A 26,883-nucleotide genomic window follows, 5' to 3' on the forward strand; every position below is an offset into this window, starting at 1 on the left:
TGGTGGCACCTCCTAGTGGTTAAAGCGTTGGACTAGTAACCGGAAGGTTGCAAGTTCAAATCCCCGAGATGACAAGGTACAAATCTTTCGTTCTGCCCCTGAACTGACAGTTAACCCACTGTTCCTAGGCTGTCACTGAAAATAAGAATTTGTTCTTAACTGACTTGTGTAGTTAAATAAAGGTAAAATACATTTGGGAGGAGGAGCTCGTGGTAATGCCTATCAGTGGAATGGTATCAAACACATAGTTTGATTCCATTCCAGACATTATTATGAGCCGTCCTCCCCTCAGCAGCCTCCACTGATATAACATTATCATAGTATTATAAAGAGAACATTGGTGAAAACTGTTAGTACAGAATGATCTGTACTATCCGACAGGATGCTCTCGATTGTGCAGTTGTAAAAGTTTGTGAGTGTTTTTGGTGACAAGCCACATTTCTTCAGCCTCCTGAGGTTGAAAAGGCGCTGCTGCGCCTTCTTCACCACGCTGTGTGTCTGTGTGGGTGGACCATTTCAGTTTGTCCGTGATGTGTACGCCGAGGAACTTTCCACCTTCTCCACTACTGTCCCGTCGATATGGATAGGGGGCTTCTCCCTCTGCTGTTTCCTGAAGTCCACGATCATCTCCTTTGTTTTGTTGACATTGAGTGTGAGGTTATTTTCCTGACACCACACTCCGAGGGCCCTCACCTCCTCCCTGTAGGCCGTCTCGTCGCGGTTGGTAATCAAGCCTACCACTGTAGTGTCGTCTGCAAACTTGATGATTTGAGTTGGAGGCGTGCATGGCCACGCAGTCATGGGTGAACAGGGAGTACAGGAGAGGGCTGAGAACGCACCCTTGTGAGGCCCCAGTGTTGAGGATCAGCGGGGTGGAGATGTTGTTTCCTACATTCACCACCTACGGGCCGGCCCTTTTGCAATGTAACATTAGCTAATGCATTGGAGTCAGAAGGACAAAAATGAAAGCAACCTTTCCATTGGAAACAGGCTAAAAACAATCAAACATAGCCTCATATTTATCTCATTATAGCTAGCTAATACATCCGTGTGATATCCAAACAGCTAACTTTAGCTAGCTACTACTACTGGACAGTAGATGCTGTTAGCAACAACAACAAAAAACTGCATTCAACATTGCAAGGCGATGTAGCTAAGGTTATTTACTCACGTTTAGCGCAAGGGAATCGAAATCATCGTCAAGTATGTCCTCAAGAAGGGCATCTATATCTTCGCTGTCCGTTTTTCTGGGTGTATCGTCAGTGGTGCTGACGGTGTGAAGCGAGGAACAGTTTTAGCAAGCTAACGTTACATAGCTAACTACGTGATTTAGCTAACATGCTTGATGAAATAACAATGCATTTTAGGAAGGCTGGCGTTTGCAACTAATTAGCTAACGTTACATAGCTATCGTCGTTAGTTACATTGCATAAGCTTCCACTGTGTCAGTCATGGTCAACAACTTGGTTTGCTAACCTTGCTTGCTAACGTTAGTCCATTCCCCCGTACTAACGTTAGCTATCGTTAACGTTAGCCGGTTGATGCTTGCATTTTACTACGCACCAGTGTTTTCTTTCTTTCCCAGTTTGCGTTAAACATTTCCCAGCCGTCGATAAATCTGAGGGAGCTTGAAGTTGTGGCGTCAAATATACATTGCGACAGAACTTTGTTTCAACCTCATCTAGCAATTCGTCCAAATCGTCCGCCATAGCTTCAGGGTACTGCTGCTTATTGACTGTTGTCATGAACAGGAGTGCTTGATTGACAGGCGTAACCTAATTTCAAGTAGGTAAAGATTGATACCGTGTAGCTAGCGATTTATGTGTAGTGATACAGATACTGGCTATCTATGATACAATGTAAACGCCTGGGCATTACCAATCACAGGAGAAAAATATCACGTTGTCGGCAGGATTCGAACTTGCGCGGGAGGATCCCAATGGATTTCTAGTCCATCGCCTTAACCACTCGGCCACGACAACTGCTGATGCTATTGAAGACAGAAACCAGTAATAGCCAACATAAAATTACAAATATATCAGACACTGACTGATATTATGTTTTAGCAAAACTCAAATTACGTTGGTAACCATTTTTTCCAGGCTGTATCATCACAACCGGCAGTGATTGATAGGCCCAGAGGGCAGCGCACAATTGGCCCTGCGTCATCCGTGTTTGGCAGGTGTAGGCCTTCATTGAAAATACGAATTTGTTCTTAACTGATTTGCCTAGTTAAATAATAAATACATAAAAATAGCAATAAGGCACCTCGGGGGATTGTGGTATATCGCCAAAGGGGGAGATCAAGCTGATCCTAACTGTTATAGGCATATTTCTATTTTTCCCCGTTTATCAAAAGTGTTGGAAAACTTGTCAATAATCAATTGACTGGCTTTCTTGATGTCTATAGTATTCTCTCTGGTATGCAATCTGTTTTTTTTTGTCTCAGCCACTGCCTGTCAACAAGGGAGTACCCCAAGGCTCAATCCTTACTTATTGTTTAAACAGAAAACACAGGAGATTGGTGGCACCTCCTAGTGGTTAAAGCGTTGGACTAGTAACCGGAAGGTTGCAAGTTCAAATCCCCTAGCTGACAAGGTACAAATCTGTCGTTCTGCCCCTGAACTGACAGTTAACCCACTGTTCCTAGGCTGTCACTGAAAATAAGAATTTGTTCTTAACTGACTTGCGTAGTTAAATAAAGGTAAAATACATTTGGGAGGAGGAGCTCGTGGTAATGGCTGGAAGCGGAATCAGTGGAATGGTATCAAACACATAGTTTGATTCCATTCCAGACATTATTATGAGCCGTCCTCCCCTCAGCAGCCTCCACTGATATAACATTATCATAGTATTATAAAGAGAACATTGGTGAAAACTGTTAGTACAGAATGATCTGTACTATCCGACAGGATGCTCTCGATTGTGCAGTTGTAAAAGTTTGTGAGTGTTTTTGGTGACAAGCCAAATTTCTTCAGCCTCCTGAGGTTGAAAAGGCACTCCTGCGCCTTCTTCACCACGCTGTGTGTCTGTGTGGGTGGACCATTTCAGTTTGTCCGTGATGTGTACGCCGAGGAACTTTCCACCTTCTCCACTACTGTCCCGTCGATATGGATAGGGGGCTTCTCCCTCTGCTGTTTCCTGAAGTCCACGATCATCTCCTTTGTTTTGTTGACATTGAGTGTGAGGTTATTTTCCTGACACCACACTCCGAGGGCCCTCACCTCCTCCCTGTAGGCCGTCTCGTCGCTGTTGGTAATCAAGCCTACCACTGTAGTGTCGTCTGCAAACTTGATGATTTGAGTTGGAGGCGTGCATGGCCACGCAGTCATGGGTGAACAGGGAGTACAGGAGAGGGCTGAGAACGCACCCTTGTGGGGCCCCAGTGTTGAGGATCAGCGGGGTGGAGATGTTGGTTCCTACATTCACCACCTACGGGCCGGCCCTTTTGCAATGTAACGTTAGCTAATGCATTGGAGTCAGAAGGACAAAAATGAAAGCAACCTTTCCATTGGAAACAGGCTAAAAACAATCAAACATAGCCTCATATTTATCTCATTATAGCTAGCTAATACATCCGTGTGATATCCAAACAGCTAACTTTAGCTAGCTACTACTACTGGACAGTAGATGCTGTTAGCAACAACAACAAAAAACTGCATTCAACATTGCAAGGCGATGTAGCTAAGGTTATTTACTCACGTTTAGCGCAAGGGAATCGAAATCATCGTCAAGTATGTCCTCAAGAAGGGCATCTATATCTTCGCTGTCCGTTTTTCTGGGTATATCGTCAGTGGTGCTGACGGTGTGAAGCGAGGAACAGTTTTAGCAAGCTAACGTTACATAGCTAACTACGTGATTTAGCTAACATGCTTGATGAAATAACAATGCATTTTAGGAAGGCTGGCGTTTGCAACTAATTAGCTAATGTCACATAGCTATCGTCGTTAGTTACATTGCATAAACTTCCACTGTGTCAGTCATGGTCAACAACTTGGTTTGCTAACCTTGCTTGCTAACGTTAGTCCATTCCCCCGTACTAACGTTAGCTATCGTTAACGTTAGCCGGTTGACACTTGCATTTTACTACGCACCAGTGTTTTCTTTCTTTCCCAGTTTGCGTAAAACATTTCCCAGACGTCGATAAATCTGAGGGAGCTTGAAGTTGTGGCGTCAAATATACATTGCGACAGAACTTTGTTTCAACCTCATCTAGCAATTCGTCCAAATCGTCCGCCATAGCTTCAGGGTACTGCTGCTTATTGACTGTTGTCATGAACAGGAGTGCCTGATTGACAGGCGTAACCTAATTTCAAGTAGGTAAAGATTGATACCGTGTAGCTAGCGATTTATGTGTAGTGATACAGATACTGGCTATCTATGATACAATGTAAACGCCTGGGCATTACCAATCACAGGAGAAAAATATCACGTTGTCGGCAGAATTCGAACCTGCGCGGGAAGATCCCAATGGATTTCTAGTCCATCGCCTTAACCACTCGGCCACGACAACTGCTGATGCTATTGAAGACAGAAACCGGTAATAGCCAACATAAAATTACAAATATATCAGACACTGACTGATATTATGTTTTAGCAAAACTCAAATTACGTTGGTAACCATTTTTTCCAGGCTGTATCATCACAACCGGCAGTGATTGATAGGCCCAGAGGGCAGCGCACAATTGGCCCTGCGTCATCCGTGTTTGGCAGGTGTAGGCCTTCATTGAAAATACGAATTTGTTCTTAACTGATTTGCCTAGTTAAATAATAAATACATAAAAATAGCAATAAGGCACCTCGGGGGATTGTGGTATATCGCCAAAGGGGGAGATCAAGCTGATCCTAACTGTTATAGGCATATTTCTATTTTTCCCCGTTTATCAAAAGTGTTGGAAAACTTGTCAATAATCAATTGACTGGTTTTCTTGATGTCTATAGTATTCTCTCTGGTATGCAATCTGTTTTTTTTTGTCTCAGCCACTGCCTGTCAACAAGGGAGTACCCCAAGGCTCAATCCTTACTTATTGTTTAAACAGAAAACACAGGAGATTGGTGGCACCTCCTAGTGGTTAAAGCGTTGGACTAGTAACCGGAAGGTTGCAAGTTCAAATCCCCGAGCTGACAAGGTACAAATCTGTCGTTCTGCCCCTGAACTGACAGTTAACCCACTGTTCCTAGGCCGTCACTGAAAATAAGAATTTGTTCTTAACTGACTTGCGTAGTTAAATAAAGGTAAAATACATTTGGGAGGAGGAGCTCGTGGTAATGGCTGGAAGCGGAATCAGTGGAATGGTATCAAACACATAGTTTGATTCCATTCCAGACATTATTATGAGCCGTCCTCCCCTCAGCAGCCTCCACTGATATAACATTATCATAGTATTATAAAGAGAACATTGGTGAAAACTGTTAGTGAACTGTTAGTAAATGAAAGCAACCTTTCCATTGGAAACAGGCTAAAAACAATCAAACATAGCCTCATATTTATCTCATTATAGCTAGCTAATACATCCGTGTGATATCCAAACAGCAAACTTTAGCTAGCTACTACTACTGGACAGTAGATGCTGTTAGCAACAACAACAAAAAACTGCATTCAACATTGCAAGGCGATGTAGCTAAGGTTATTTACTCACGTTTAGCGCAAGGGAATCGAAATCATCGTCAAGTATGTCCTCAAGAAGGGCATCTATATCTTCGCTGTCCGTTTTTCTGGGTATATCGTCAGTGGTGCTGACGGTGTGAAGCGAGGAACAGTTTTAGCAAGCTAACGTTACATAGCTAACTACGTGATTTAGCTAACATGCTTGATGAAATAACAATGCATTTTAGGAAGGCCGATACAATGTAAACGCCTGGGCATTACCAATCACAGGAGAAAAACATCACGTTGTCGTCAGGATTCGAACCTGCGCGGGAAGATCCCAATGGATTTCTAGTCCATCGCCTTAACCACTCGGCCACGACAACTGCTGATGCTATTGAAGACAGAAACCGGTAATAGCCAACATAAAATTACAAATATATCAGACACTGACTGATATTATGTTTTAGCAAAACTCAAATTACGTTGGTAACCATTTTTTCCAGGCTGTATCATCACAACCTGCAGTGATTGATAGGCCCAGAGGGCAGCGCACAATTGGCCCTGCGTCATCCGTGTTTGGCAGGTGTAGGCCTTCATTGAAAATACGAATTTGTTCTTAACTGATTTGCCTAGTTAAATAATAAATACATAAAAATAGCAATAAGGCACCTCGGGGGATTGTGGTATATCGCCAAAGGGGGAGATCAAGCTGATCCTAACTGTTATAGGCATATTTCTATTTTTCCCCGTTTATCAAAAGTGTTGGAAAACTTGTCAATAATCAATTGACTGGCTTTCTTGATGTCTATAGTATTCTCTCTGGTATGCAATCTGTTTTTTTTTGTCTCAGCCACTGCCTGTCACCAAGGGAGTACCCCAAGGCTCAATCCTTACTTATTGTTTAAACAGAAAACACAGGAGATTGGTGGCACCTCCTAGTGGTTAAAGTGTTGGACTAGTAACCGGAAGGTTGCAAGTTCAAATCCCCGAGCTGACAAGGTACAAATCTGTCGTTCTGCCCCTGAACTGACAGTTAACCCACTGTTCCTAGGCCGTCACTGAAAATAAGAATTTGTTCTTAACTGACTTGCGTAGTTAAATAACAACCTCACACTCAACGTCAACAAAACTAAGGAGATGATTGTGGACTTCAGGAAACAGCAGAGGGAACACCCCCCTATCCACATCGATGGAACAGTAGTGGAGAGGGTAGCAAGTTTTAAGTTCCTCGGCATACACATCACAGACAAACTGAATTGGTCCACTCACACAGACAGCATCGTGAAGAAGGCGCAGCAGCGCCTCTTCAACCTCAGGAGGCTGAAGAAATTCGGCTTGTCACCAAAAGCACTCACAAACTTCTACAGATGCACAATCGAGAGCATCCTGGCGGGCTGTATCACCGCCTGGTATTGCATCTGCACCGCCCTCAACCGTAAGGCTCTCCAGAGGGTAGTGAGGTCTGCACAACGCATCACCGGGGGCAAACTACCTGCCCTCCAGGACACCTACACCACCCGATGTCACAGGAAGGCCATAAAGATCATCAAGGACGTCAACCACCCGAGCCACTGCCTGTTCACCCCGCTATCATCCAGAAGGCGAGGTCAGTACAGGTGCATCAAAGCTGGGACCGAGAGACTGAAAAACAGCTTCTATCTCAAGGCCATCAGACTGTTAAACAGCCACCACTAACACTGAGTGGCTGCTGCCAACACACTGACACTGACTCAACTCCAGCCACTTTAATAATGGGAATTGATGGGAAATGATGTAAATATATCACTAGCCACTTTAAACAATGCTACCTTATATAAATGTTACTTACCCTACATTATTCATCTCATATGCATACGTATATACTGTACTCTATATCATCGACGGTATCCTTATGTAATACATGTATCACTAGCCACTTTATACTATACTATGCCACTTTGTTTACATACTCATCTCATTTGTACATACTGTACCCGATACCATCTACTGTATCTTGCCTATGCTGCTCTGTACCATCACTCATTCATATATCCTTATGTACATATTCTTTATCCCCTTACACTGTGTACAAGACAGTAGTTTTGGAATTGTTAGTTAGATTACTTGTTATTACTGCATTGTCGGAACTAGAAGCACAAGCATTTCGCTACACTCGCATTAACATCTGCTAACCATGTGTATGTGACAAATAAAATTTGATTTGATTTAAAGGTAAAATACATTTGGGAGCTCGTGGTAATGGCTGGAAGCAGAATCAGTGGAATGGTATCAAATGCATCAAACACATAGTTTGATTCCATTCCAGACATTATTATGAGCCGTCCTCCCCTCAGCAGCCTCCACTGATATAACATTATCATAGTATTATAAAGAAAACATTGGTGAAAACTGTTAGTACAGAAATATCTGTACTATCCGATTTTCCTGACACCACACTCCGAGGGCCCTCACCTCCTCCCTGTAGGCCGTCTCGTCGCTCTTGGTAATCAAGCCTACCACTGTAGTGTCGTCTGCAAACTTGATGATTGAGTTGGAGGCGTGCATGGCCACGCAGTCATGGGTGAACAGGGAGTACAGGAGAGGGCTGAGAACGCACCCTTGTGGGGCCCCAGTGTTGAGGATCAGCGGGGTGGTCCTACATTCACCACCTACGGGCCGGCCCTTTTGCAATGTAACGTTAGCTAATGCATTGGAGTCAGAAGGACAAAAATGAAAGCAACCTTTCCATTGGAAACAGGCTAAAAACAATCAAACATAGCCTCATATTTATCTCATTATAGCTAGCTAATACATCCGTGTGATATCCAAACAGCTAACTTTAGCTAGCTACTACTACTGGACAGTAGATGCTGTTAGCAACAACAACAAAAAACTGCATTCAACATTGCAAGGCGATGTAGCTAAGGTTATTTACTCACGTTTAGCGCAAGGGAATCGAAATCATCGTCAAGTATGTCCTCAAGAAGAGCATCTATATCTTCGCTGTCCGTTTTTCTGGGTGTATCGTCAGTGGTGCTGACGGTGTGAAGCGAGGAACAGTTTTAGCAAGCTAACGTTACATAGCTAACTACGTGATTTAGCTAACATGCTTGATGAAATAACAATGCATTTTAGGAAGGCTGATACAATGTAAACGCCTGGGCATTACCAATCACAGGAGAAAAATATCACGTTGTCGGCAGGATTCGAACCTGCGCGGGAAGATCCCAATGGATTTCTAGTCCATCGCCTTAACCACTCGGCCACGACAACTGCTGATGCTTTTGAAGACAGAAACCGGTAATAGCCAACATAAAATTACAAATATATCAGACACTGACTGATATTATGTTTTAGCAAAACTCAAATTACGTTGGTAACCATTTTTTCCAGGCTGTATCATCACAACCGGCAGTGATTGATAGGCCCAGAGGGCAGCGCACAATTGGCCCTGCGTCATCCGTGTTTGGCAGGTGTAGGCCTTCATTGAAAATACGAATTTGTTCTTAACTGATTTGCCTAGTTAAATAATAAATAAATAAAAATAGCAATAAGGCACCTCGGGGGATTGTGGTATATCGCCAAAGGGGGAGATCAAGCTGATCCTAACTGTTATAGGCCTATTTCTATTTTTCCCCGTTTATCAAAAGTGTTGGAAAACTTGTCAATAATCAATTGACTGGCTTTCTTGATGTCTATAGTATTCTCTCTGGTATGCAATCTGTTTTTTTTTGTCTCAGCCACTGCCTGTCACCAAGGGAGTACCCCAAGGCTCAATCCTTACTTATTGTTTAAACAGAAAACACAGGAGATTGGTGGCACCTCCTAGTGGTTAAAGTGTTGGACTAGTAACCGGAAGGTTGCAAGTTCAAATCCCCGAGCTGACAAGGTACAAATCTGTCGTTCTGCCCCTGAACTGACAGTTAACCCACTGTTCCTAGGCCGTCACTGAAAATAAGAATTTGTTCTTAACTGACTTGCGTAGTTAAATAACAACCTCACACTCAACGTCAACAAAACTAAGGAGATGATTGTGGACTTCAGGAAACAGCAGAGGGAACACCCCCCTATCCACATCGATGGAACAGTAGTGGAGAGGGTAGCAAGTTTTAAGTTCCTCGGCATACACATCACAGACAAACTGAATTGGTCCACTCACACAGACAGCATCGTGAAGAAGGCGCAGCAGCGCCTCTTCAACCTCAGGAGGCTGAAGAAATTTGGCTTGTCACCAAAAGCACTCACAAACTTCTACAGATGCACAATCGAGAGCATCCTGGCGGGCTGTATCACCGCCTGGTATGGCAACTGCACCGCCCTCAACCGTAAGGCTCTCCAGAGGGTAGTGAGGTCTGCACAACGCATCACCGGGGGCAAACTACCTGCCCTCCAGGACACCTACACCACCCGATGTCACAGGAAGGCCATAAAGATCATCAAGGACGTCAACCACCCGAGCCACTGCCTGTTCACCCCGCTATCCTCCAGAAGGCGAGGTCAGTACAGGTGCATCAAAGCTGGGACCGAGAGACTGAAAAACAGCTTCTATCTCAAGGCCATCAGACTGTTAAACAGCCACCACTAACACTGAGTGGCTGCTGCCAACACACTGACACTGACTCAACTCCAGCCACTTTAATAATGGGAATTGATGGGAAATGATGTAAATATATCACTAGCCACTTTAAACAATGCTACCTTATATAAATGTTACTTACCCTACATTATTCATCTCATATGCATACGTATATACTGTACTCTATATCATCGACGGTATCCTTATGTAATACATGTATCACTAGCCACTTTATACTATACTATGCCACTTTGTTTACATACTCATCTCATTTGTACATACTGTACCCGATACCATCTACTGTATCTTGCCTATGCTGCTCTGTACCATCACTCATTCATATATCCTTATGTACATATTCTTTATCCCCTTACACTGTGTACAAGACAGTAGTTTTGGAATTGTTAGTTAGATTACTTGTTATTACTGCATTGTCGGAACTAGAAGCACAAGCATTTCGCTACACTCGCATTAACATCTGCTAACCATGTGTATGTGACAAATAAAATTTGATTTGATTTAAAGGTAAAATACATTTGGGAGCTCGTGGTAATGGCTGGAAGCAGAATCAGTGGAATGGTATCATATGCATCAAACACATAGTTTGATTCCATTCCAGACATTATTATGAGCCGTCCTCCCCTCAGCAGCCTCCACTGATATAACATTATCATAGTATTATAAAGAAAACATTGGTGAAAACTGTTAGTACAGAAATATCTGTACTATCCGATTTTCCTGACACCACACTCCGAGGGCCCTAACCTCCTCCCTGTAGGCCGTCTCGTCGCTCTTGGTAATCAAGCCTACCACTGTAGTGTCGTCTGCAAACTTGATGATTGAGTTGGAGGCGTGCATGGCCACGCAGTCATGGGTGAACAGGGAGTACAGGAGAGGGCTGAGAACGCACCCTTGTGGGGCCCCAGTGTTGAGGATCAGCGGGGTGGTCCTACATTCACCACCTACGGGCCGGCCCTTTTGCAATGTAACGTTAGCTAATGCATTGGAGTCAGAAGGACAAAAATGAAAGCAACCTTTCCATTGGAAACAGGCTAAAAACAATCAAACATAGCCTCATATTTATCTCATTATAGCTAGCTAATACATCCGTGTGATATCCAAACAGCTAACTTTAGCTAGCTACTACTACTGGACAGTAGATGCTGTTAGCAACAACAACAAAAAACTGCATTCAACATTGCAAGGCGATGTAGCTAAGGTTATTTACTCACGTTTAGCGCAAGGGAATCGAAATCATCGTCAAGTATGTCCTCAAGAAGAGCATCTATATCTTCGCTGTCCGTTTTTCTGGGTGTATCGTCAGTGGTGCTGACAGTGTGAAGCGAGGAACAGTTTTAGCAAGCTAACGTTACATAGCTAACTACGTGATTTAGCTAACATGCTTGATGAAATAACAATGCATTTTAGGAAGGCTGATACAATGTAAACGCCTGGGCATTACCAATCACAGGAGAAAAATATCACGTTGTCGGCAGGATTCAAACCTGCGCGGGAACATCCCAATGGATTTCTAGTCCATCGCCTTAACCACTCGGCCACGACAACTGCTGATGCTATTGAAGACAGAAACCGGTAATAGCCAACATAAAATTACAAATATATCAGACACTGACTGATATTATGTTTTAGCAAAACTCAAATTACGTTGGTAACCATTTTTTCCAGGCTGTATCATCACAACCGGCAGTGATTGATAGGCCCAGAGGGCAGCGCACAATTGGCCCTGCGTCATCCGTGTTTGGCAGGTGTAGGCCTTCATTGAAAATACGAATTTGTTCTTAACTGATTTGCCTAGTTAAATAATAAATAAATAAAAATAGCAATAAGGCACCTCGGGGGATTGTGGTATATCGCCAAAGGGGGAGATCAAGCTGATCCTAACTGTTATAGGCCTATTTCTATTTTTCCCCGTTTATCAAAAGTGTTGGAAAACTTGTCAATAATCAATTGACTGGCTTTCTTGATGTCTATAGTATTCTCTCTGGTATGCAATCTGTTTTTTTTTTGTCTCAGCCACTGCCTGTCACCAAGGGAGTACCCCAAGGCTCAATCCTTACTTATTGTTTAAACAGAAAACACAGGAGATTGGTGGCACCTCCTAGTGGTTAAAGTGTTGGACTAGTAACCGGAAGGTTGCAAGTTCAAATCCCCGAGCTGACAAGGTACAAATCTGTCGTTCTGCCCCTGAACTGACAGTTAACCCACTGTTCCTAGGCCGTCACTGAAAATAAGAATTTGTTCTTAACTGACTTGCGTAGTTAAATAAAGGTAAAATACATTTGGGAGCTCGTGGTAATGGCTGGAAGCAGAATCAGTGGAATGGTATCAAATGCATCAAACACATAGTTTGATTCCATTCCAGACATTATTATGAGCCGTCCTCCCCTCAGCAGCCTCCACTGATATAACATTATCATAGTATTATAAAGAAAACATTGGTGAAAACTGTTAGTACAGAAATATCTGTACTATCCGATTTTCCTGACACCACACTCCGAGGGCCCTCACCTCCTCCCTGTAGGCCGTCTCGTCGCTGTTGGTAATCAAGCCTACCACTGTAGTGTCGTCTGCAAACTTGATGATTGAGTTGGAGGCGTGCATGGCCACGCAGTCATGGGTGAACAGGGAGTACAGGAGAGGGCTGAGAACGCACCCTTGTGGGGCCCCAGTGTTGAGGATCAGCGGGGTGGTCCTACATTCACCACCTACGGGCCGGCCCTTTTGCAATGTAACGTTAGCTAATGCATTGGAGTCAGAAGGACAAAAATGAAAGCAACCTTTCCATTGGAAACAGGCTAAAAACAATCAAACATAGCCTCATATTTATCTCATTATAGCTAGCTAATACATCCGTGTGATATCCAAACAGCTAACTTTAGCTAGCTACTACTACTGGACAGTAGATGCTGTTAGCAACAACAACAAAAAACTGCATTCAACATTGCAAGGCGATGTAGCTAAGGTTATTTACTCACGTTTAGCGCAAGGGAATCGAAATCATCGTCAAGTATGTCCTCAAGAAGGGCATCTATATCTTCGCTGTCCGTTTTTCTGGGTGTATCGTCAGTGGTGCTGACGGTGTGAAGCGAGGAACAGTTTTAGCAAGCTAACGTTACATAGCTAACTACGTGATTTAGCTAACATGCTTGATGAAATAACAATGCATTTTAGGAAGGCTGATACAATGTAAACGCCTGGGCATTACCAATCACAGGAGAAAAATATCACGTTGTCGGCAGGATTCGAACCTGCGCGGGAAGATCCCAATGGATTTCTAGTCCATCGCCTTAACCACTCGGCCACGACAACTGCTGATGCTATTGAAGACAGAAACCGGTAATAGCCAACATAAAATTACAAATATATCAGACACTGACTGATATTATGTTTTAGCAAAACTCAAATTACGTTGGTAACCATTTTTTCCAGGCTGTATCATCACAACCGGCAGTGATTGATAGGCCCAGAGGGCAGCGCACAATTGGCCCTGCGTCATCCGTGTTTGGCAGGTGTAGGCCTTCATTGAAAATACGAATTTGTTCTTAACTGATTTGCCTAGTTAAATAATAAATAAATAAAAATAGCAATAAGGCACCTCGGGGGATTGTGGTATATCGCCAAAGGGGGAGATCAAGCTGATCCTAACTGTTATAGGCATATTTCTATTTTTCCCCGTTTATCAAAAGTGTTGGAAAACTTGTCAATAATCAATTGACTGGCTTTCTTGATGTCTATAGTATTCTCTCTGGTATGCAATCTGTTTTTTTTTGTCTCAGCCACTGCCTGTCACCAAGGGAGTACCCCAAGGCTCAACCCTTACTTATTGTTTAAACAGAAAACACAGGAGATTGGTGGCACCTCCTAGTGGTTAAAGCGTTGGACTAGTAACCGGAAGGTTGCAAGTTCAAATCCCCGAACTGACAAGGTACAAATCTTTCGTTCTGCCCCTGAACTGACAGTTAACCCACTGTTCCTAGGCCGTCACTGAAAATAAGAATTTGTTCTTAACTGACTTGCGTAGTTAAATAAAGGTAAAATACATTTGGGAGGAGGATCTCGTGTTAATGGCTGGAAGCGGAATCAGTGGTATGGTATCAAACACATAGTTTGATTCCATTCCAGACATTATTATGAGCCGTCCTCCCCTCAGCAGCCTCCACTGATATAACATTATCATAGTATTATAAAGAGAACATTGGTGAAAACTGTTAGTACAGAAATATCTGTACTATCCGACAGGATGCTCTCGATTGTGCAGTTGTAAAAGTTTGTGAGTGTTTTTGGTGACAAGCCAAATTTCTTCAGCCTCCTGAGGTTGAAAAGGCGCTGCTGCGCCTTCTTCACCACGCTGTGTGTCTGTGTGGGTGGACCATTTCAGTTTGTCCGTGATGTGTACGCCGAGGAACTTTCCACCTTCTCCACTACTGTCCCGTCGATATGGATAGGGGGCTTCTCCCTCTGCTGTTTCCTGAAGTCCACGATCATCTCCTTTGTTTTGTTGACATTGAGTGTGAGGTTATTTTCCTGACACCACACTCCGAGGGCCCTCACCTCCTCCCTGTAGGCCGTCTCGTCGCTGTTGGTAATCAAGCCTACCACTGTAGTGTCGTCTGCAAACTTGATGATTGAGTTGGAGGCGTGCATGGCCACGCAGTCATGGGTGAACAGGGAGTACAGGAGAGGGCTGAGAACGCACCCTTGTGGGGCCCCAGTGTTGAGGATCAGCGGGGTGGAGATGTTGTTTCCTACATTCACCACCTACGGGCCGGCCCTTTTGCAATGTAACGTTAGCTAATGCATTGGAGTCAGAAGGACAAAAATGAAAGCAACCTTTCCATTGGAAACAGGCTAAAAACAATCAAACATAGCCTCATATTTATCTCATTATAGCTAGCTAATACATCCGTGTGATATCCAAACAGCTAACTTTAGCTAGCTACTACTACTGGACAGTAGATGCTGTTAGCAACAACAACAAAAAACTGCATTCAACATTGCAAGGCGATGTAGCTAAGGTTATTTACTCACGTTTAGCGCAAGGGAATCGAAATCATCGTCAAGTATGTCCTCAAGAAGGGTATCTATATCTTCGCTGTCCGTTTTTCTGGGTGTATCGTCAGTGGTGCTGACGGTGTGAAGCGAGGAACAGTTTTAGCAAGCTAACGTTACATAGCTAACTACGTGATTTAGCTAACATGCTTGATGAAATAACAATGCATTTTAGGAAGGCTGATACAATGTAAACGCCTGGGCATTACCAATCACAGGAGAAAAATATCACGTTGTCGGCAGGATTCGAACCTGCGCGGGAAGATCCCAATGGATTTCTAGTCCATCGCCTTAACCACTCGGCCACGACAACTGCTGATGCTATTGAAGACAGAAACCGGTAATAGCCAAAATAAAATTACAAATATATCAGACACTGACTGATATTATGTTTTAGCAAAACTCAAATTACGTTGGTAACCATTTTTTCCAGGCTGTATCATCACAACCGGCAGTGATTGATAGGCCCAGAGGGCAGCGCACAATTGGCCCTGCGTCATCCGTGTTTGGCAGGTGTAGGCCTTCATTGAAAATACGAATTTGTTCTTAACTGATTTGCCTAGTTAAATAATAAATAAATAAAAATAGCAATAAGGCACCTCGGGGGATTGTGGTATATCGCCAAAGGGGGAGATCAAGCTGATCCTAACTGTTATAGGCCTATTTCTATTTTTCCCCGTTTATCAAAAGTGTTGGAAAACTTGTCAATAATCAATTGACTGGCTTTCTTGATGTCTATAGTATTCTCTCTGGTATGCAATCTGTTTTTTTTTGTCTCAGCCACTGCCTGTCACCAAGGGAGTACCCCAAGGCTCAACCCTTACTTATTGTTTAAATAGAAAACACAGGAGATTGGTGGCACCTCCTAGTGGTTAAAGCGTTGGACTAGTAACCGGAAGGTTGCAAGTTCAAATCCCCAAACTGACAAGGTACAAATCTTTCGTTCTGCCCCTGAACTGACAGTTAACCCACTGTTCCTAGGCCGTCACTGAAAATAAGAATTTGTTCTTAACTGACTTGCGTAGTTAAATAAAGATAAAATACATTTGGGAGGAGGAGCTCGTGTTAATGGCTGGAAGCGGAATCAGTGGAATGGTATCAAACACATAGTTTGATTCCATTCCAGACATTATTATGAGCCGTCCTCCCCTCAGCAGCCTCCACTGATATAACATTATCATAGTATTATAAAGAGAACATTGGTGAAAACTGTTAGTACAGAATGATCTGTACTATCCGACAGGATGTTCTCGATTGTGCAGTTGTAAAAGTTTGTGAGTGTTTTTGGTGACAAGCCAAATTTCTTCAGCCTCCTGAGGTTGAAAAGGCGCTGCTGCGCCTTCTTCACCACGCTGTGTGTCTGTGTGGGTGGACCATTTCAGTTTGTCCGTGATGTGTACGCCGAGGAACTTTCCACCTTCTCCACTACTGTCCCGTCGATATGGATAGGGGGCTTCTCCCTCTGCTGTTTCCTGAAGTCCACGATCATCTCCTTTGTTTTGTTGACATTGAGTGTGAGGTTATTTTCCTGACACCACACTCCGAGGGCCCTCACCTCCTCCCTGTAGGCCGTCTCGTCGCTGTTGGTAATCAAGCCTACCACTGTAGTGTCGTCTGCAAACTTGATGATTGAGTTGGAGGCGTGCATGGCCACGCAGTCATGGGTGAACAGGGAGTACAGGAGAGGGCTGAGAACGCACCCTTGTGGGGCCCCAGTGTTGAGGATCAGCGGGGTGGAGATGTTGTTTCCTACATTCACCACCTACGGGCCGGCCCTTTTGCAATGTAACGTTAGCTAATGCATAACATGCTTGATGAAATAACAATGCATTTTAGGAAGGCTGATACAATGTAAACGCCTGGGCATTACCAATCACAGGAGAAAAATATCACGTTGTCGGCAGGATTCGAACATGCGCGGGAAGATCCCAATGGATTTCTAGTCCATCGCCTTAACCACTCAGCCACGACAACTGCTAATGCTATTGAAGACAGAAACCGGTAATAGCCAACATAAAATTACAAATATATCAGACACTGACTGATATTATGTTTTAGCAAAACTCAAATTACGTTGGTAACCATTTTTTCCAGGCTGTATCATCACAACCGGCAGTGATTGATAGGCCCAGAGGGCAGCGCACAATTGGCCCTGCGTCATCCGTGTTTGGCAGGTGTAGGCCTTCATTGAAAATACGAATTTGTTCTTAACTGATTTGCCTAGTTAAATAATAAATAAATAAAAATAGCAATAAGGCACCTCGGGGGATTGTGGTATATCGCCAAAGGGGGAGATCAAGCTGATCCTAACTGTTATAGGCCTATTTCTATTTTTCCCCGTTTATCAAAAGTGTTGGAAAACTTGTCAATAATCAATTGACTGGCTTTCTTGATGTCTATAGTATTCTCTCTGGTATGCAATCTGTTTTTTGTTTGTCTCAGCCACTGCCTGTCACCAAGGGAGTACCCCAAGGCTCAACCCTTACTTATTGTTTAAATAGAAAACACAGGAGATTGGTGGCACCTCCTAGTGGTTAAAGCGTTGGACTAGTAACCGGAAGGTTGCAAGTTCAAATCCTCGAACTGACAAGGTACAAATCTTTCGTTCTGCCCCTGAACTGACAGTTAACCCACTGTTCCTAGGCCGTCACTGAAAATAAGAATTTGTTCTTAACTGACTTGCGTAGTTAAATAAAGGTAAAATACATTTGGGAGGAGGAGCTCGTGGTAATGGCTGGAAGCGGCATCAGTGGAATGGTATCAAATGCATCAAACACATAGTTTGATTCCATTCCAGACATTATTATGAGCCGTCCTCCCCTCAGCAGCCTCCACTGATATAACATTATCATAGTATTATAAAGAGAACATTGGTGAAAACTGTTAGTACAGAAATATCTGTACTATCCGACAGGATGCTCTCGATTGTGCAGTTGTAAAAGTTTGTGAGTGTTTTTGGTGACAAGCCAAATTTCTTCAGCCTCCTGAGGTTGAAAAGGCGCTGCTGCGCCTTCTTCACCACGCTGTGTGTCTGTGTGGGTGGACCATTTCAGTTTGTCCGTGATGTGTACGCCGAGGAACTTTCCACCTTCTCCACTACTGTCCCGTCGATATGGATAGGGGGCTTCTCCCTCTGCTGTTTCCTGAAGTCCACGATCATCTCCTTTGTTTTGTTGACATTGAGTGTGAGGTTATTTTCCTGACACCACACTCCGAGGGCCCTCACCTCCTCCCTGTAGGCCGTCTCGTCGCTGTTGGTAATCAAGCCTACCACTGTAGTGTCGTCTGCAAACTTGATGATTGAGTTGGAGGCGTGCATGGCCACGCAGTCATGGGTGAACAGGGAGTACAGGAGAGGGCTGAGAACGCACCCTTGTGGGGCCCCAGTGTTGAGGATCAGCGGGGTGGAGATGTTGTTTCCTACATTCACCACCTACGGGCCGGCCCTTTTGCAATGTAACGTTAGCTAATGCATTGGAGTCAGAAGGACAAAAATGAAAGCAACCTTTCCATTGGAAACAGGCTAAAAACAATCAAACATAGCCTCATATTTATCTCATTATAGCTAGCTAATACATCCGTGTGATATCCAAACAGCTAACTTTAGCTAGCTACTACTACTGGACAGTAGATGCTGTTAGCAACAACAACAAAAAACTGCATTCAACATTGCAAGGCGATGTAGCTAAGGTTATTTACTCACGTTTAGCGCAAGGGAATCGAAATCATCGTCAAGTATGTCCTCAAGAAGGGCATCTATCTATATCTTCGCTGTCCGTTTTTCTGGGTGTATCGTCAGTGGTGCTGACGGTGTGAAGCGAGGAACAGTTTTAGCAAGCTAACGTTACATAGCTAACTACGTGATTTAGCTAACATGCTTGATGAAATAACAATGCATTTTAGGAAGGCTGATACAATGTAAACGCCTGGGCATTACCAATCACAGGAGAAAAATATCACGTTGTCGGCAGGAGTCGAACCTGCGCGGGAAGATCCCAATGGATTTCTAGTCCATCGCCTTAACCACTCGGCCACGACAACTGCTGATGCAATTGAAGACAGAAACCGGTAATAGCCAACATAAAATTACAAATATATCAGACACTGACTGATATTATGTTTTAGCAAAACTCAAATTATGTTGGTAACCATTTTTTCCAGGCTGTATCATCACAACCGGCAGTGATTGATAGGCCCAGAGGGCAGCGCACAATTGGCCCTGCGTCATCCGTGTTTGGCAGGTGTAGGCCTTCATTGAAAATACGAATTTGTTCTTAACTGATTTGCCTAGTTAAATAATAAATAAATAAAAATAGCAATAAGGCACCTCGGGGGATTGTGGTATATCGCCAAAGGGGGAGATCAAGCTGATCCTAACTGTTATAGGCCTATTTCTATTTTTCCCCGTTTATCAAAAGTGTTGGAAAACTTGTCAATAATCAATTGACTGGCTTTCTTGATGTCTATAGTATTCTCTCTGGTATGCAATCTGTTTTTTGTTTGTCTCAGCCACTGCCTGTCACCAAGGGAGTACCCCAAGGCTCAACCCTTACTTATTGTTTAAATAGAAAACACAGGAGATTGGTGGCACCTCCTAGTGGTTAAAGCGTTGGTCTAGTAATCGGAAGGTTGCAAGTTCAAATCCCCGAACTGACAAGGTACAAATCTTTCGTTCTGCCCCTGAACTGACAGTTAACCCACTGTTCCTAGGCCGTCACTGAAAATAAGAATTTGTTCTTAACTGACTTGTGTAGTTAAATAAAGGTAAAATACATTTGGGAGGAGGAGCTCGTGGTAATGGCTGGAAGCGGCATCAGTGGAATGGTATCAAATGCATCAAACACATAGTTTGATTCCATTCCAGACATTATTATGAGCCGTCCTCCCCTCAGCAGCCTCCACTGATATAACATTATCATAGTATTATAAAGAGAACATTGGTGAAAACTGTTAGTACAGAAATATCTGTACTATCCGACAGGATGCTCTCGATTGTGCAGTTGTAAAAGTTTGTGAGTGTTTTTGGTGACAAGCCAAATTTCTTCAGCCTCCTGAGGTTGAAAAGGCGCTGCTGCGCCTTCTTCACCACGCTGTGTGTCTGTGTGGGTGGACCATTTCAGTTTGTCCGTGATGTGTACGCCGAGGAACTTTCCACCTTCTCCACTACTGTCCCGTCGATATGGATAGGGGGCTTCTCCCTCTGCTGTTTCCTGAAGTCCACGATCATCTCCTTTGTTTTGTTGACATTGAGTGTGAGGTTATTTTCCTGACACCACACTCCGAGGGCCCTCACCTCCTCCCTGTAGGCCGTCTCGTCGCTGTTGGTAATCAAGCCTACCACTGTAGTGTCGTCTGCAAACTTGATGATTGAGTTGGAGGCGTGCATGGCCACGCAGTCATGGGTGAACAGGGAGTACAGGAGAGGGCTGAGAACGCACCCTTGTGGGGCCCCAGTGTTGAGGATCAGCGGGGTGGAGATGTTGTTTCCTACATTCACCACCTACGGGCCGGCCCTTTTGCAATGTAACGTTAGCTAATGCATTGGAGTCAGAAGGACAAAAATGAAAGCAACCTTTCCATTGGAAACAGGCTAAAAACAATCAAACATAGCCTCATATTTATCTCATTATAGCTAGCTAATACATCCGTGTGATATCCAAACAGCTAACTTTAGCTAGCTACTACTACTGGACAGTAGATGCTGTTAGCAACAACAACAAAAAACTGCATTCAACATTGCAAGGCGATGTAGCTAAGGTTATTTACTCACGTTTAGCGCAAGGGAATCGAAATCATCGTCAAGTATGTCCTCAAGAAGGGCATCTATATCTTCGCTGTCCGTTTTTCTGGGTGTATCGTCAGTGGTGCTGACGGTGTGAAGCGAGGAACAGTTTTAGCAAGCTAACGTTACATAGCTAACTACGTGATTTAGCTAACATGCTTGATGAAATAACAATGCATTTTAGGAAGGCTGATACAATGTAAACGCCTGGGCATTACCAATCACAGGAGAAAAATATCACGTTGTCGGCAGGATTCGAACCTGCGCGGGAAGATCCCAATGGATTTCTAGTCCATCGCCTTAACCACTCGGCCACGACAACTGCTGATGCTATTGAAGACAGAAACCGGTAATAGCCAAAATAAAATTACAAATATATCAGACACTGACTGATATTATGTTTTAGCAAAACTCAAATTACGTTGGTAACCATTTTTTCCAGGCTGTATCATCACAACCGGCAGTGATTGATAGGCCCAGAGGGCAGCGCACAATTGGCCCTGCGTCATCCGTGTTTGGCAGGTGTAGGCCTTCATTGAAAATACGAATTTGTTCTTAACTGATTTGCCTAGTTAAATAATAAATAAATAAAAATAGCAATAAGGCACCTCGGGGGATTGTGGTATATCGCCAAAGGGGGAGATCAAGCTGATCCTAACTGTTATAGGCCTATTTCTATTTTTCCCCGTTTATCAAAAGTGTTGGAAAACTTGTCAATAATCAATTGACTGGCTTTCTTGATGTCTATAGTATTCTCTCTGGTATGCAATCTGTTTTTTTTTGTCTCAGCCACTGCCTGTCACCAAGGGAGTACCCCAAGGCTCAATCCTTACTTATTGTTTAAACAGAAAACACAGGAGATTGGTGGCACCTCCTAGTGGTTAAAGCGTTGGACTAGTAACCGGAAGGTTGCAAGTTCAAATCCCTGAACTGACAAGGTACAAATCTTTCGTTCTGCCCCTGAACTGACAGTTAACCCACTGTTCCTAGGCCGTCACTGAAAATAAGAATTTGTTCTTAACTGACTTGCGTAGTTAAATAAAGGTAAAATACATTTGGGAGGAGGAGCTCGTGTTAATGGCTGGAAGCGGAATCAGTGGAATGGTATCAAACACATAGTTTGATTCCATTCCAGACATTATTATGAGCCGTCCTCCCCTCAGCAGCCTCCACTGATATAACATTATCATAGTATTATAAAGAGAACATTGGTGAAAACTTTTAGTACAGAATGATCTGTACTATCCGACAGGATGTTCTCGATTGTGCAGTTGTAAAAGTTTGTGAGTGTTTTTGGTGACAAGCCAAATTTCTTCAGCCTCCTGAGGTTGAAAAGGCGCTGCTGCGCCTTCTTCACCACGCTGTGTGTCTGTGTGGGTGGACCATTTCAGTTTGTCCGTGATGTGTACGCCGAGGAACTTTCCACCTTCTCCACTACTGTCCCGTCGATATGGATAGGGGGCTTCTCCCTCTGCTGTTTCCTGAAGTCCACGATCATCTCCTTTGTTTTGTTGACATTGAGTGTGAGGTTATTTTCCTGACACCACACTCCGAGGGCCCTCACCTCCTCCCTGTAGGCCGTCTCGTCGCTGTTGGTAATCAAGCCTACCACTGTAGTGTCGTCTGCAAACTTGATGATTGAGTTGGAGGCGTGCATGGCCACGCAGTCATGGGTGAACAGGGAGTACAGGAGAGGGCTGAGAACGCACCCTTGTGGGGCCCCAGTGTTGAGGATCAGCGCGGTGGAGATGTTGTTTCCTACATTCACCACCTACGGGCCGGCCCATTTGCAATGTAACGTTAGCTAATGCATTGGAGTCAGAAGGACAAAAATGAAAGCAACCTTTCCATTGGAAACAGGCTAAAAACAATCAAACATAGCCTCATATTTATCTCATTATAGCTAGCTAATACATCCGTGTGATATCCAAACAGCTAACTTTAGCTAGCTACTACTACTGGACAGTAGATGCTGTTAGCAACAACAACAAAAAACTGCATTCAACATTGCAAGGCGATGTAGCTAAGGTTATTTACTCACGTTTAGCGCAAGGGAATCGAAATCATCGTCAAGTATGTCCTCAAGAAGGGCATCTATATCTTCGCTGTCCGTTTTTCTGGGTGTATCGTCAGTGGTGCTGACGGTGTGAAGCGAGGAACAGTTTTAGCAAGCTAACGTTACATAGCTAACTACGTGATTTAGCTAACATGCTTGATGAAATAACAATGCATTTTAGGAAGGCTGATACAATGTAAACGCCTGGGCATTACCAATCACAGGAGAAAAATATCACGTTGTCGGCAGGAGTCGAACCTGCGCGGGAAGATCCCAATGGATTTCTAGTCCATCGCCTTAACCACTCGGCCACGACAACTGCTGATGCAATTGAAGACAGAAACCGGTAATAGCCAACATAAAATTACAAATATATCAGACACTGACTGATATTATGTTTTAGCAAAACTCAAATTATGTTGGTAACCATTTTTTCCAGGCTGTATCATCACAACCGGCAGTGATTGATAGGCCCAGAGGGCAGCGCACAATTGGCCCTGCGTCATCCGTGTTTGGCAGGTGTAGGCCTTCATTGAAAATACGAATTTGTTCTTAACTGATTTGCCTAGTTAAATAATAAATAAATAAAAATAGCAATAAGGCACCTCGGGGGATTGTGGTATATCGCCAAAGGGGGAGATCAAGCTGATCCTAACTGTTATAGGCCTATTTCTATTTTTCCCCGTTTATCAAAAGTGTTGGAAAACTTGTCAATAATCAATTGACTGGCTTTCTTGATGTCTATAGTATTCTCTCTGGTATGCAATCTGTTTTTTGTTTGTCTCAGCCACTGCCTGTCACCAAGGGAGTACCCCAAGGCTCAACCCTTACTTATTGTTTAAATAGAAAACACAGGAGATTGGTGGCACCTCCTAGTGGTTAAAGCGTTGGTCTAGTAATCGGAAGGTTGCAAGTTCAAATCCCCGAACTGACAAGGTACAAATCTTTCGTTCTGCCCCTGAACTGACAGTTAACCCACTGTTCCTAGGCCGTCACTGAAAATAAGAATTTGTTCTTAACTGACTTGTGTAGTTAAATAAAGGTAAAATACATTTGGGAGGAGGAGCTCGTGGTAATGGCTGTAAGCGGCATCAGTGGAATGGTATCAAATGCATCAAACACATAGTTTGATTCCATTCCAGACATTATTATGAGCCGTCCTCCCCTCAGCAGCCTCCACTGATATAACATTATCATAGTATTATAAAGAGAACATTGGTGAAAACTGTTAGTACAGAAATATCTGTACTATCCGACAGGATGCTCTCGATTGTGCAGTTGTAAAAGTTTGTGAGTGTTTTTGGTGACAAGCCAAATTTCTTCAGCCTCCTGAGGTTGAAAAGGCGCTGCTGCGCCTTCTTCACCACGCTGTGTGTCTGTGTGGGTGGACCATTTCAGTTTGTCCGTGATGTGTACGCCGAGGAACTTTCCACCTTCTCCACTACTGTCCCGTCGATATGGATAGGGGGCTTCTCCCTCTGCTGTTTCCTGAAGTCCACGATCATCTCCTTTGTTTTGTTGACATTGAGTGTGAGGTTATTTTCCTGACACCACACTCCGAGGGCCCTCACCTCCTCCCTGTAGGCCGTCTCGTCGCTGTTGGTAATCAAGCCTACCACTGTAGTGTCGTCTGCAAACTTGATGATTGAGTTGGAGGCGTGCATGGCCACGCAGTCATGGGTGAACAGGGAGTACAGGAGAGGGCTGAGAACGCACCCTTGTGGGGCCCCAGTGTTGAGGATCAGCGGGGTGGAGATGTTGTTTCCTACATTCACCACCTACGGGCCGGCCCTTTTGCAATGTAACGTTAGCTAATGCATTGGAGTCAGAAGGACAAAAATGAAAGCAACCTTTCCATTGGAAACAGGCTAAAAACAATCAAACATAGCCTCATATTTATCTCATTATAGCTAGCTAATACATCCGTGTGATATCCAAACAGCTAACTTTAGCTAGCTACTACTACTGGACAGTAGATGCTGTTAGCAACAACAACAAAAAACTGCATTCAACATTGCAAGGCGATGTAGCTAAGGTTATTTACTCACGTTTAGCGCAAGGGAATCGAAATCATCGTCAAGTATGTCCTCAAGAAGGGCATCTATATCTTCGCTGTCCGTTTTTCTGGGTATATCGTCAGTGGTGCTGACGGTGTGAAGCGAGGAACAGTTTTAGCAAGCTAACGTTACATAGCTAACTACGTGATTTAGCTAACATGCTTGATGAAATAACAATGCATTTTAGGAAGGCCGATACAATGTAAACGCCTGGGCATTACCAATCACAGGAGAAAAATATCACGTTGTCGGCAGGATTCAAACCTGCGCGGGAAGATCCCAATGGATTTCTAGTCCATCGCCTTAACCACTCGGCCACGACAACTGCTGATGCTATTGAAGACAGAAACCGGTAATAGCCAACATAAAATTACAAATATATCAGACACTGACTGATATTATGTTTTAGCAAAACTCAAATTACGTTGGTAACCATTTTTTCCAGGCTGTATCATCACAACCGGCAGTGATTGATAGGCCCAGAGGGCAGCGCACAATTGGCCCTGCGTCATCCGTGTTTGGCAGGTGTAGGCCTTCATTGAAAATACGAATTTGTTCTTAACTGATTTGCCTAGTTAAATAATAAATACATAAAAATAGCAATAAGGCACCTCGGGGGATTGTGGTATATCGCCAAAGGGGGAGATCAAGCTGATCCTAACTGTTATAGGCATATTTCTATTTTTCCCCGTTTATCAAAAGTGTTGGAAAACTTGTCAATAATCAATTGACTGGCTTTCTTGATGTCTATATTATTCTCTCTGGTATGCAATCTGTTTTTTTTTGTCTCAGCCACTGCCTGTCAACAAGGGAGTACCCCAAGGCTCAATCCTTACTTATTGTTTAAACAGAAAACACAGGAGATTGGTGGCACCTCCTAGTGGTTAAAGCGTTGGACTAGTAACCGGAAGGTTGCAAGTTGAAATCCCCGAGCTGACAAGGTACAAATCTGTCGTTCTGCCCCTGAACTGACAGTTAACCCACTGTTCCTAGGCCGTCACTGAAAATAAGAATTTGTTCTTAACTGACTTGCGTAGTTAAATAAAGGTAAAATACATTTGGGAGGAGGAGCTCGTGGTAATGGCTGGAAGCGGAATCAGTGGAATGGTATCAAATGCATCAAACACATAGTTTGATTCCATTTGCTCCATTCCAGACATTATTATGAGCCGTCCTCCCCTCAGCAGCCTCCACTGATATACCATTATCATAGTATTATAAAGAGAACATTGGTGAAAACTGTTAGTACAGAAATATCTGTACTATCCGACAGGATGCTCTCGATTGTGCAGTTGTAAAAGTTTGTGAGTGTTTTTGGTGACAAGCCAAATTTCTTCAGCCTCCTGAGGTTGAAAAGGCGCTGCTGCGCCTTCTTCACCACGCTGTGTGTCTGTGTGGGTGGACCATTTCAGTTTGTCCGTGATGTGTACGCCGAGGAACTTTCCACCTTCTCCACTACTGTCCCGTCGATATGGATAGGGGGCTTCTCCCTCTGCTGTTTCCTGAAGTCCACGATCATCTCCTTTGTTTTGTTGACATTGAGTGTGAGGTTATTTTCCTGACACCACACTCCGAGGGCCCTCACCTCCTCCCTGTAGGCCGTCTCGTCGCTGTTGGTAATCAAGCCTACCACTGTAGTGTCGTCTGCAAACTTGATGATTGAGTTGGAGGCGTGCATGGCCACGCAGTCATGGGTGAACAGGGAGTACAGGAGAGGGCTGAGAACGCACCCTTGTGGGGCCCCAGTGTTGAGGATCAGCGGGGTGGAGATGT

General features: G+C 43.8%; 8 non-coding genes across 8 annotated transcripts; all 8 read right to left on the reverse strand.

Annotated features, from left to right (window-relative positions):
- Positions 1-8,760: 8,760 nt before the first annotated feature.
- Positions 8,761-8,842, reverse strand: trnas-aga. Its single transcript has one exon. It is a non-coding gene; the product is annotated as a tRNA-Ser (tRNA).
- A 2,787-nt stretch (positions 8,843-11,629) lies between these two features.
- trnas-aga lies at positions 11,630-11,711 on the reverse strand. The gene has a single exon. It is a non-coding gene; the product is annotated as a tRNA-Ser (tRNA).
- Positions 11,712-13,393: 1,682 nt separating this feature from the next.
- trnas-aga lies at positions 13,394-13,475 on the reverse strand. The gene has a single exon. It is a non-coding gene; the product is annotated as a tRNA-Ser (tRNA).
- A 1,971-nt stretch (positions 13,476-15,446) lies between these two features.
- On the reverse strand, positions 15,447-15,528 carry trnas-aga. Its single transcript has one exon. It is a non-coding gene; the product is annotated as a tRNA-Ser (tRNA).
- Positions 15,529-19,174: 3,646 nt separating this feature from the next.
- trnas-aga lies at positions 19,175-19,256 on the reverse strand. Its single transcript has one exon. It is a non-coding gene; the product is annotated as a tRNA-Ser (tRNA).
- Positions 19,257-21,237: 1,981 nt separating this feature from the next.
- Positions 21,238-21,319, reverse strand: trnas-aga. Its single transcript has one exon. It is a non-coding gene; the product is annotated as a tRNA-Ser (tRNA).
- A 1,971-nt stretch (positions 21,320-23,290) lies between these two features.
- Positions 23,291-23,372, reverse strand: trnas-aga. The gene has a single exon. It is a non-coding gene; the product is annotated as a tRNA-Ser (tRNA).
- A 1,981-nt stretch (positions 23,373-25,353) lies between these two features.
- Positions 25,354-25,435, reverse strand: trnas-aga. Its single transcript has one exon. It is a non-coding gene; the product is annotated as a tRNA-Ser (tRNA).
- Positions 25,436-26,883: the final 1,448 nt, after the last annotated feature.

Source organism: Oncorhynchus mykiss, chromosome 2, assembly GCF_013265735.2.
Source record: "Oncorhynchus mykiss isolate Arlee chromosome 2, USDA_OmykA_1.1, whole genome shotgun sequence".
Taxonomy (NCBI): Eukaryota; Metazoa; Chordata; class Actinopteri; order Salmoniformes; family Salmonidae; genus Oncorhynchus; species Oncorhynchus mykiss.